Genomic DNA, 12987 nt, shown 5'->3' with positions numbered 1-12987 from the left:
AATCTTTGAAAAGTCTTTTTTGCCTCCGCCTGTTTTTTCTTATAATGTTCATTGTAGATTGTAAACACTGGAAGATGATCACTGATGTCACTAATTAGCAGGCCACTGATGGTGTTGTTATCAAAGTCATTGGTGAATATATTATCGATGAGGGTGGCACAGTGGTCTGTTATTCTACTTGGTCTAATGATTTTAGGATATAAACTCAAGCTATACATTGTATCTATAAAGTCATCTGTTTCCTTGCACTTGTGTGAGTTCAAGAGGTCAATATTGAAGTCTCCACATATGAAAATAGTTTTCTGACCTATGTCTGTAAACGTTGTCTTAATCCAATCCTCAAACATTCCAATCTTTGACTTTGGAGTTCTGTACACACAACTTATTAACACATTTTTGCTTTTTTCTTTACAGATTTCAATTGTTATACATTCTAAAATGTTATCAATGACAAATGACATATTCTTTACCATTTTGTAGTTCAAATGTTTGTCCACGTATAAGGCCACACCTCCTCCATTTGCATTGTTCCTGTTTGCACACGTCATTTCATATCCTTCCAGCTCGAAGTCCATTCCTTTGTTAGCATTAATCCAAGTTTCTGAGATTGCTATAACTTTGAAAGGTTCTTTGAATTGATTCAAATATTGTTTAATATTAGTAAAGTTTGCGTTCAAGCTTCTGCTGTTTATGTGTATGATGGATAACTTGTCGTTGATGAAACTGTTGTTGTATTGCTCCTCCGTATAATAACGGCAGTCGTTTGTAATGTGAGAGAAAAAATTTGAGTCTGGGTCAATGTCTTTTTCCATATCCAATTGTTTGTGATCTGTAAAGTGAAAAGTGTCCAATTGTAGATCTTCTTGTAGCATATTAAAGCTGTTTTCCTCCATGTTGGGAGACCTCAATATCTTTCTAGGTCCTTGATGTCTTTGACAGCAAGAACTCTGGCCTCTGGTCCTCCATTTGCTTTGATGAAGATTTTGCAGTTTGCACTCCATGTTCCTTGAATCTTTCCTTGCTTCCTCAGATCACGTGCTTTCTTCGCAATCTCAGCGTTGCGCTTGGTCAGGTGGTCATTCATGTAGACATTTGTTCCTTTCAGCTTCTTTCCCTGTTTCAGCAGGGCAACCTTGTATTTCCTGTTGGTGAATTTGACGATGATGACGGGTGTAGTGCGGTTCCTCCCATACAGTGGGATGCAAGTATCAATAGATTGGATGTCTACATCCACCTCCTTCGATTGCAAAAAATCAACAACTTGTTGCTCTGTTGAGGCGACATCCCTTTCGTCTGGTTCTTCAGTATTCGCCACTGCTCTGGCATAGGACCTTGGTTTAATTCGAAGTCCCGTCACGACCACGTCATTCATTCGTGTGTTCTGATCCATATCATCTATGGTGTTTTTCAGCTTCTCAATGATTTTATCCTTTTCTTCACGTTCTTTTTTGAGAGTGGCTCCCAGTGCATCATAACTTTCCTGTAATTTTTTATTCTCCACTCTCAGACCTTGCATTTCTCTTTGTATGGCGTTGGTAGTCTCTATCAAACTGTAAATTAGTTGATGCAGGGAGTTGGAATTCTCCACAAGTTGCTGCATCTGTTTTCCATAATCCTCCATGGTTTTCGCCATAGTATACTCACTCTTTTCCATTGAACTTCTTTCTTGCTTGTTTGCGCGGTGTTTAACCTTCTGCAAGGCTGTCGCTGTTGCTTTGTCTATATTTCCACTCAGGTGTGTCAACTGGTTAACTGTGTCATCCTTGTAAGGTCTCGGCGGCGGTTGTGGTAATAGGTGAGCACCTCCAGTTGTCTCAGGAATCTGTTCAACATCCGTATATATGACTGAATCTGGAGTACTTCGACCAGAACTACTAGAGCCACCGCTTGTTGCGCTTCTTCTCCCTCGAGCCTTTGATCATTGGCCATACACTTTTTTCAATGGTTAATGTTATTAAAATAACCCTGAATTACCATGATTTTTTTTTGCGCAAAATTAAGTGTTTCAGCACAACAGGGTTTTCTTTTTTTGGGTCTAGCACTTGACTTGTTTGTTCCATAAGCCTCAGGATCTTTTAAGAAGTTTAAAATGTCTTCCTGCGTCCAACGTCAGCAGCAACGGCACACTGCAGCTCAACAACCGTGTTCAAAGAGAGAAAGCTTTTTTTGCCGTTGCCATCAAGAGATCATGTCAGTGTGAATACCTGACAGAACTGAATCCACATTTTTGGCTTTTAAAGTATGTGATCTGAAACATTTTTTAGCTGATGAAAAAACAATTTCACTTTAATGGTTGTTTGCAATAAATTGCCTACTCAAATTGTCTTTATCACACTCCCATGTCTTCTTTTGCATTTTGAGGCTCTACTTAGAACCTCCTTAAGCTCCAACAAAATGCAATTTTTCAACTGGTGTTAAAATTTTGATCAAGAGTGTACTAGCATGTATTATGTATTATTATGTATTTATTTGATTCATGTTTGTTGTAGTGAATTCATGTATTTTATGTTCTTTATCGTTCATTTTTGTACACTACATGGAAATATTATGGTAATACATGATGCACTTTAGTGCGTTTTGGTTAGGGGGAGGAAGGTCATTTCTGATTTGGGTATTGAAATGAAAAAATGTGTAATTGCAATAGCAATATTGTTTCCAAATACATTGTCATGAGTGCAGGAAGCAACACTCATGCATGATACACGCATGAAAATGAAACATGTACAAAACAGTGAAGCACAAAGCTTCCCTCACAGCTTGCAAACAACAATCAAGGGAAAAGCCACAGAAAGGTGTTATCAAAAGCAAAGCATCCAAATGAGTGTGCAAATGTGACAACCCAGAGCAAGGAAAAATTGAGTGCCTTATACATTTTGTACCACTGCAGTCTCTCATCCAACTGATTTGCCCACTGCAATTACTCTGCAGACAAAAGATGCAATCAGCAGAAACAAATGTGATATAGTCTCTAATCACAGGATAATATCTCTGCTGGCTGTGGCGAAATTAATAACATGCCTCTGTCTAAAAGCCACACAATGCAAAATGAAGCCTATTGTCTCAGTCTTGGCTTCTTAAGGTCATTCTTCTCCTGTCACCACATCGAGTCCATATCTGTCTCCTTCTCTTGACACACACTAAGACATATTCATGAGATCCATGAAAACACGGACAGACCTCAATGTAGCTCAATTACTGTGAGTAACACACAGCCCACAAGTCCATAACCCATTAGCTTCTCAGCATGTGTGTGTGTGTGTGCAGGACAGTGGACATGAGCGTTTATGTCAATGCTTAATGATAACAAATAGAGCTTAGCTGAACTACAAAAAAGGCAAAAGACTACCAGATACTATGGGGGGAGGGGGGGAGCAAAATTACAACAACAAAAAAAACATAATAATCATAATAATAATTTATAGTAGTAGTAGTAGTAGTAGTAGTGCTACTGCTTCCTGCTTCTGTCGAATGCAGATGTGTCCCTTCTTGTTCCTGTTTGCTTCTGCTACTTACTGCTTTTTTTAACTTTTAAATCATTCTACTTCCCCCCGCCCCCAAGTCTTGGAGATTATTTAAGACTTAATGTATCATTTTTTCATTTTTCTAACATATCTGACGAGCAGCAACTATAACTTTCTCAACATTTTAATCAGGGATTAAAATGGTTCCCCTCACTCCAGACATAGCAAGATAAAGAATTATATCCTCAAAAAACAAACGCCCCCCCCCCCCCCCCCCCCCCCCTTCCCTCCTCAGTCCACTCCACCAACCAAAGCTCCCCCAGCTCAGCCTCCACCATCGGTGCCCGTAGCCCGTAGCTAACTTCATATCAACCAGAGCTTTAAGATGTAAACTACCAATCACTCTTTTGGTAGCTTTAAGGTGTAAGCTACCAATCACTCTTTTGGTAGCTTTAAGGTGTAAGCTACCAATCATTCTTTTGAGGACAGCGAGGTAAAGATTTTGGCCAAAGAAAACAGATGGTTTGAAAGAGGAGTGAAGGAAGCTATTTTTGTCAAACAACAGAACCCATCATTGAATCGGAATGGTGGTTTGAGGTTTAATTTGGACCCTGTGTTCAGCAGGTTACTGAGACCAAAACCCACAGCTCTTAGTCTTGCAAATGAGGTGAAGCCAGGGCCGAGCCAGAACAATAGAGGCTAACGAGCCAGTATCAGAGTTGTTCATACGCAATTCAGGGAGCGACACTTCCCTTTTATCGGAGGTGTTAATAGCAGGATAGGATTATACCACTACTCCGCCCAGGCTTAGTGTAACGAACCAATAGGAGGAGGGTGTTGGCACACCAATTCCGCCCACTCTTACTGTATTTAAGGCCTAAGCTACCAGCACTTATTAGTTCGCTGACGAAGCTCTTCGGATGAGGAGCAAAACGTCCGACACCTTCTTCACAGAAGTACAGATGACGTCTCAAGAAGCCTTTTCCTCGATCTAGTCCGGTGCAATGTGCTTTGGAGGCGGTCGAGGGCGGGTGCCTGGACAACCTGGTGTTCGGCGGCCAAATCTGGTTGTTGGGACATGGAATGTCACTTCCGACAAGAAATAGTCAGATTCACCTCGATCCACAATTTGGGTTATGGAACCAAACTCCTCGAGAGGGACTGGACCTCTGGAGTTGCTGCAGGGGAGAGGCGGTGAGCTGGTGTGGGCTTATAAATAGCCCCTCAGCTCGGAGCCTGTGTGTTGGAGTCATCCACGGTAAACGAGAAGGTAATTTCTCTATGCCTTTTGAATGGGGAAAGCATCCTGACCATTGTTTGTGCGTACGCGCCAAATGACAGTTCAGAGTTCCCAGCCTTATTGGAGTCCATCAGAAGGGTGCTGGAAAGCACCCCAGCTGGTGACTCCGGAGTTCTACTGGGAGACGTCAACGCCCATGTGGGCAATGACAGTGTGACCTGGAGGGGCATGATTGGGAGGAACGGCCTCCCTGATCTGAACCTGTGCGGTGTGATGTTATTGGACTTCTGTGCGTACCACAGTTTGTCCATAACAAACACCACGTTTGAAAATAAGGAGGTCTACAAGTGCACCTGGCACCAGGACACCCAACATCAGAACTGCGTCCGCATGTTCTGGTAACTCAGGTGAAGAGCGGGGCTGAGCTGTCAACTGATCACCACCTGGTGATGAGTTGGATTAGATGACGGGGGAGGATGCCGGACCTGGGGGACCCAAACATGTAGTGAGGTTGTGCTGGTAACGTCTGGCAGAGTCTCCCGTTCATCGAGTCTTCAACTCTCACCTCTGGCAGAGTTTTGCCTGCAACCCCGGAGAGGACGAGGATATGGAGAGAAGGGTACGACCATCAAACCTCGGCTACAGGAGGTGCAATGTGGTTTTCGTCCAGGTCACGGAACACTGGACCAGCTCTACACCCTTGCAAGGATACTGCAGAGTAGATGGAAGTTTGCTCAACAGGTCTACATGTGGTTTGTGGACTTTCGACCGCGTCTCTCGCGGTGTCCTGTGGGTGGTGCGGGATTGATGCGCGCGCTATTTGGTCCCTGTACAACCGGAGCAGGAGCCTGGTTCGCATTGCCAGCAGTAAGGCAAGCCTGTTTCGGTGAATCATATCCTGTACATATATATATATATATATATATATATATATATATATATACACACTCCTGATCAAAATCTTAAGACCAGTTGAAAAATTGCTTGAATTTGCATTTTGCAAATTTGGATCTTAATGAAGTTTTAAGTAGAGTTACAATACGCAAAAGCAAGAAGGGGGAGTGAGACAAAAATCACTTTCAAAAAGTAATTGAAAACAACAGTGAAACTGAAATAGGCTGTTTATAAGCTGATCAAAAGTTTAAGACTATTGCTCAAAAAAGAACAAAAAATGTTCTCAGTAGGACTCAGTAACGAGTAGCTCCACCGTTCTTGTTAATCACTTCAAAAATTGCTTTGGGCGTGCTTGATGCGAGTGTTTCAGGAGGCTAGTGGGAACATTGCTCCGAGTGGTGAAGATGGCTTCACGAAGGGCATCAACTGTCTGGAACTGATGGCCATTTTTATAAACTTCCCTTGCCATCCATCCCCAAATGTTCTCTATGGGATCTAAATGAGGGGAACATGCAGGATGGTCCAAAAATGTGATGTTATTCTCCCTAAAGAAGTCCTTGGTCAAGTAAGCATTGTAAACTGCAGCGTTGTTCTGTTGAAAAACCCAGCTGTTACCACACAGACGAGGGCCCTCGGTCATGAGGGATGCCCGCCGCAACATCTGCACCTGAAGCTTCAGTGTTCCACTGAATGAAAAAGCACCCCAGATCATGATGGATCCCCCTCCACTGTGCCGGGTAGAAAACATCTCAGGTGGGATCTCCTTGTCATGCCAGTAACGTTGGAAGCCCTCTGGACCGTCAAGGTTACATTTTTTCTCATCAGAGAATAAAACTTTTTTTCCACCTTTCAATGTCCCATGTTTGATGCTCCCTGGCAAAGTCTACACAGGCAGTTTTGTGGCGTTGAAGGAGACAGATGCCGTCTGATGGTTATTGCGCTGCAGTCGGCACCAGTAAGGACCTTCACTTGGGTCAAAGTCCGACCTGTGTCTTGATGGACAGCCAATCGGATCCTCCGGTTCAGCACACGTGTGATTTTTTTGGGTCTACCACTTGACTCTTTTGTTCCATAATGCTCAGGATCTTTCCAAAAATGTAGAATGACTATCTTACTGCTCCCAACCTCAGCAGCAATGGCACGTTGCGAGAGGCCTTGCTTATGCAGCTCCACGTTCAAAAAGAGAAAGCTTCTTCGCTTTAGCCATCAGGAGGGCATGACAGTGTGAATGCCTGACAGAAAATGAACATTTTGAGCAGATTTTGGCTTTTATAGCGTGTGGTCTTAAACTTTTGATCAGGTGATATACAACCTATCTCCGTTTTTTTTTTTTGGTTTAAATTACAAGTTCCAAATGTTTTTTGTCTCACCCCCCCTTCTTGCTTTTGCATAGTGTAGCTCTACTCAAAACTTCTTTAAGATCAAAATGTGCAAAATACAAATTGTAGCAATTTTTCAACTCGTCTTAAGATTTTGATCAGGGGTGTGTACAGTATATATATAAGTATATACATACACACCATGGGCAATAAAAAAATTAAAAATAAAAAAAGAATGAAAAATAAATAGCAGTATACTATACTATAAAGTCTCCACTTTGCTCCAACAACCAGTTTTCTTGCTGCCCTCAGTCTTTGTGTCTGTACTATATGCCACATTGTACTAATTCATGAATAGGCCATACAAAAGTCATATGCACTTTGTTTGCACTTGATAATAAGAAAAGCTTAAAGTGATCTGTGGGTCTTTCATAAAGTCATCACAAAGACAGCCATAATGGCAATGAGCTGCAATTTGAGCTCAAATCCTCCTTCTTTAATACATACTAATCTTACTCTGTCTGTGCGGAATGCAAATGTAATAACGACCATGAGTTATTGACTGCGAGTGATGAATAAATCACCTGTCATGCCATCACCACAGGTTTTTCAAGTGGTTTGTCATGGTCCATTGCCACACAGCCTCATTGAAAGTGTCAGGGTTCACTTCCTGTCCCTGCCACCTGTTTTTCCCTGCCTTCTCCTGGGCGTGTTCTTTCCCGTTTCAGGAACCCTTTCTCCGGCGGGAGGCGGGACTACTGGGCGCACCTGTCTCTGATGAGCCATCACATCCTTTTAAGCGGATGGATGGCACCTGGGAGACGCTGGATTATTCCCAAATGGTTTGTGCTACAAACGCGGACAGTCGTTCTCTGGCTCTTTGGACTTTACCTCTCTGTTACAGTTTTGGCGGACCTCATTTCCCAATCCTGAGGTCCAGCATACTAAGCGTCTCCCAGAAGGTGTGCCCAGTGTTATGGGGCCGAGAGAGTTCTTGCCCGGCTCTCCAGGCAAGAACTCTCTCGGCTCTCTTCCAAGTGCGTCCTTCATGGTGCCCTTTTGTTCTGCCCTCTGACTCCCGCACCATCGCCTTTTGTTCTGTTTGCACTTATTAAAAGACTTACTTACTTGTCCACCTGCCTCCCGCCTCTGCATCTGGGGTCCAACGCCCGCCGAACATAACAGAAAGACACACTCTAGAAAAGTCACTTTAACACAAGCTTTAATAGCCCCCATTCCAGCTTAAATTTCCCGTATTTTCGAAAAAGTTCTTTTCAAATGCAAATGTTGACTGGTATGCAACAATGTTGAACTTATTTTTTACACTTGCAAAACTGTGAAGAATGCAGACATGGCAACCGATTTTTATGAGTGATAATGTTATAATTATTCAATTTTTAAAATCTAGAATTCAAATAATGAAGTAGATCAATTTTCATCCATCCATCCATTTTTCTTCAATAATGTCATTATTCCCATGTGGCAATATTTAAATGCCTAGTAACTCAATTCACTCCCAAAATGGCAAACGAGGAAAAAACTAGCAGTCTTTTTTTGCTATGTAAAATATGGTAAATGGTAAATGGTCTTTCACTTGTACAAGTATAGCACTTTTCCACCACTAAGGCACTCAAAGCACTTTAAATATAATAAATAAATCATTTTTCTATGACTCTGTGAAGCATCAGTCCACTCTGCAGGATGTTCTGCCTTTCACCAGCACCAAAAGCCAACATAGGGAAACAGAAACATTTAAATGCAAATCACCTTGATTACAACACTTTGGACACTGTTAAAAAAATGTAATGAATCTGCTCAGTAAGAGCAAATGAAAGGATGGGTACAACATCTATTAAAGAGCATAATCACCGTCGAATGCTTTTTCACACTGGATAATGTTGCTTAAACCTCAAGTAACATTCACTGTATTAACCTGAAAACCTACTACTCTACTCCATGTTCTTCTCTGGGGGCTCCAAGTGGGACAAGAAGCAGCCATTTTGATACACTCACAGGAATATACTGTGATGCAGTTATGTAATCTTGAAAGACCCGTATTGTCACTCTTCAAATTGACATGAATTTCCTGACCTACAAGTATTAGCGTTCTTGTAAGATTGAGGCTTGCTTGCATGAATGACAACCCCTGTAGAGATTTGTGTGGATGCTAACACAGCAGCAGCTTTAGCACAAGTGTAGCTACTGGCCAGTTCTTTTTTTTTTTTTATACTACCTGTAGCGGCCACTTGGAATGAATTAGTCAGACGTGGAGTTTCAAACAGGTTTACCTTTACACCAGGCACCTTTATTCTTCTGGCTTAGTTCTTGCACCTTGAGCACCATGACCTCAGTAACGTAAGCACCATAAGCACCGTGAAAACTACAGAATAAACAAGAATATGAAGAATATGACATTGTGCTGTAGTTTCACAACCAATACATAAATCACTCTCAGTGTAATCACATGAATCATACTGAATACATTTTCATATGCAGCTTCACATAAAACATTTAAACAAACTGCTCTTATTCCCTTATTAACACACACACATATATACACACACAGTCTAAAATATACATATGGTCAACAGTTTCATACCTCATTTCGCCTTCCAAGGGCGCTAGCTTAAACACAAGGTAGTCTTCCACATTAGCCTACCACCAGCCAGGTTGAAACTACACAGCAGGAAATTTTGTCACTTTAAACACGAACAATTCAATGAAAACACATATTCTCATTAACTTACTACTCACAATATTTAGACAATCAGTGCAAACAACTTTACCTGAGAAAATACGTGAGCACATTGTGTATGGGGTTGCAATCACCATTAGCGGAGTTAACCTTTTGACACAGGAAAAGAAAAAACGTCCCGCCAAAATAAGAGAGTGCCAACATCTGGTGGCATGACTACGTTCTTCAAAATAAATGAGTGAATAGTTGAGCATTAAGAATGTAAGCATATCATTTACACTACCAACTTGGATGACAATAGAAGACACAGACGATATAGCCAACATTAAGTTAATGGTGAATGACGACTTACATACACCATGTACGGCAACCTTTTTGTGCTACCAAAGCATGCAACTCTGACCTTTTCTCTTCTCGGCTCAATTGCAGCTCTTCTCGTTTAGCAGCTGATAGTGTGCCATGTTGAGTAATGGAAGCATTGTCCCGCCTGCCTTGTCGTAAGGTCACGAGTTCGTCATATGTTTGGTAACACACTAGCCTGCTGAAATTGTTTACTTTCACTAGTGACAAAGGGCTTTCATTTACTCAACTGCAGAGTAGCAGATGTTTATTTGATGGAGGGGTCTAAATTTATTTCAGAGAAGGTCTTCATTTGTACAAATGGTTCTGTAAATGTGAAGCGAGACACACTAATGTATTTTGATGGAGAATTGTTACCTCCGTGTTACAATTGGAATTGAATGGCTAACAAATAGCTTGTATTGTTAGTTTACCTATTACGGATTAATTCATCTCCTGCTGACCAACCTAAGCAGACAAACTATTCAAGTTTGCATTTGCTGTACAGCCGCAAGGCCGTGCTGGTGTGTTTGGTTTGACTTATGCTTAATTAATTTAGTAATTTCTTGGTTCAGATCTCAAGTTCATATGGCTTGATGTGTCTATGGAAAAAAGACATATGTGATAAATGTGGATGCTAGAGATACAAATACACCCCCCAAGATGATCAGCTTCTGTTGCTGTTGTCTGTGAAGTGATTAGACAGTTTGGTTTACAGTCAGACGTGTCTATGGAGGATTTTCGTCACTTCTGGTTGCAAATTAACTGATTTTCTTTTAACATTAAATCGCAGGGAGGGCTTTTCGCCAGCCTGGTCAGGCACGTGGACACACATACACAGCGCAAAATGTATTGGAAAACCACCGGTCCATAAGGTGGATTGTTTCTCGATATTCACAGTATTGTTTTTCTTAAAAACGTGAGTACACCCCTCACAACTGATTTTATTACTGTTTATCTTAAGGGCCAATACAAAATAAATGAAATGTGGATATACTTTGGAGTAGTCAGTGCACAGCTTTATAGATTTCCTATCCACTGAAGATGACTCAACACACTTGCATTGCTCCTTGAGGCCATTAAATGTGAGGGGGTATCCTAATTTTTGTGAGATACTATAAGTGAGTTTAGAATGTGGTATTGTCTTCCTCTCATGCGAGTGCATGCAGCATAACAACAATGCTGCATTCCAAGAATGAACAGGCAATGTTGTATTTACAGCTTTCAGGTGTCAAAGATAAGGTGAAAAAAAGACAGACTGGCGCTCCTACCCCCGTAGGAGCGCCAGTCTGTGCAAGGCTTTTATCCTTCAAAGCTGTGCCCATTAAACCGGACAGAGGAGGATTTCACAACAGCAAAAATGATAAATGTAACGTGATCAACAGGCAGAGGAAAGTGTGAAGGAATGCCATGGTTGCCATGAATAGAGTTTTATTCTGCACATAAGCACTGGGGGATCTTTTCACATGTGAGGGAACACATAACCCTCAAATCATCAGCTCACTTACTCTACACCATCTGTCTGTATATCCCCATAACACACAAGGAGAAGAAATGGCAGACGCTACCTACCCAACAATACAGTATATCCCAGTGTGCTTTAATCCACTCATCCAACAATAAGCAGAAAAATCATGCCATGCCTTTCCCTTTCTAATCCTCCACCTTCAGCAGGGTGCATGACAATGACAAGGAAACATCATAAGCTGTGCAAATCAAGACTTAAATTCCATTCCATTGCAACAGTGTCTCATGTGAATTTAGTAAAAATGTGAAGCACAACACCAGTTCTCCCTCGTTTACGTGATTGAAATTCATGAAATGTAATGTTGATGTTGTTTTGTGGGTGTACTGTAGAAGGCACTTGGGTTTTGGATGAAGTGCTTTAAAATGCTTGGAATTCAAAATATCTGTTGTGGTAACTAGTTGACTAAATTTTTATCTTCTAAGCAAAAAATATATGCATAAACTTGCATAAAATTTAAAATAACCACATTTAACACATCACCACATTTTGCAGCTTCACTCTATCACGATTTTTCAAACATATACTGTAATAAATAACAGAATGTATTCCAACTAACAAATTGGGCCCGGCCCCAATCCACCGAGGGATTATGTAATTTGAGCCATGTGAGATTTAGCATGACCGGAGCGGATTGCCATGGCACAACAAAGCACTGAAAGATTTCATGGTGGTTCCCAGAAAGGTGTAAGAACAATTTCTCTGTCTGGTGCGTAACCACCGCCAAGAGGCGCCCATCTAAGTCGTGAAGCTCCTTGGGAGAATCTAGCAGTATACTAGTTAGCCCATGCTCATTCACGAACCCCGAGTCCAGAAAGCTGTCATCTGCCCCCGATAAGTGCTATAATAGATACGTATACAGATGCCCCTTCCCGAAATAGTGCCAGACACCTGCAGTCTACGTGGGGGCTGAACCATGTCTTCAGTAGCCGCCCTTCCAGCTCGATACTCACAGTTTGCTGGCGGGAATCGATCCCCAGCTGGGGGTCGATTCCACAACACAGAACACAACATATAAGCCATTAGAAGACGATTCGAATTGTGACTGTAGTATTCTACAATGGTCACTATGTGTCAGTAATTGTTCGGTGAGACAAACACTTGATAGCTGGAACAACACACTTTTATTGCAGGTTTAAATGATCTCACAACAGGCACAACAATAAAAATAGGGATGTCCGATAATATTGGCCCGCCAATATTATTGGACCGATATTGGCATAAAAATGTAATATCGGTAGATATCGGGATCAGGATTTTCCCATATAATGAAAACCAATTTTAAAAAATGTTGAATAGATGGACATGTTAATGTTCGCATGCCCTGGATCACACCACAGTTTCTTCACATACAGTGCAAGCCCACCTCCTTTGTGCTTTCCACGGGTTCTTGTCCGCTCTAACGGTGTTGAATGAAGTCTGCTAGCTCCACGTTAGCATCTCAGACGCTAGCTGTTAGCCATGTTTCACTGAAGCACAATAAGCTGCACTTCCTGAAGGTAATCACGTTGTTT

General features: G+C 41.6%; 1 protein-coding gene and 1 long non-coding RNA gene across 5 annotated transcripts in view; both read right to left on the bottom strand.

Moving 5' to 3' along the window:
* Positions 1-12987, bottom strand: part of LOC129170207 (kelch domain-containing protein 8B-like) — a 177458-nt gene that overhangs the window by 30551 nt on the left and 133920 nt on the right. The window lies entirely within an intron of this gene.
* LOC129170390 (uncharacterized) lies at positions 8119-9760 on the bottom strand. The gene is made up of 4 exons (XR_008566599.1): positions 9701-9760; positions 9514-9590; positions 9203-9294; positions 8119-8624 (listed from the first exon to the last, which is right to left on the bottom strand). It is a non-coding gene; the product is annotated as an uncharacterized LOC129170390 (long non-coding RNA).

This window comes from Dunckerocampus dactyliophorus, chromosome 1 (assembly GCF_027744805.1).
Source record: "Dunckerocampus dactyliophorus isolate RoL2022-P2 chromosome 1, RoL_Ddac_1.1, whole genome shotgun sequence".
Classification (NCBI taxonomy): Eukaryota; Metazoa; Chordata; class Actinopteri; order Syngnathiformes; family Syngnathidae; genus Dunckerocampus; species Dunckerocampus dactyliophorus.
The sequence above is the reverse complement of the archived record's forward strand: the minus strand, read 5'-3'. Positions and strand labels throughout refer to the sequence as shown.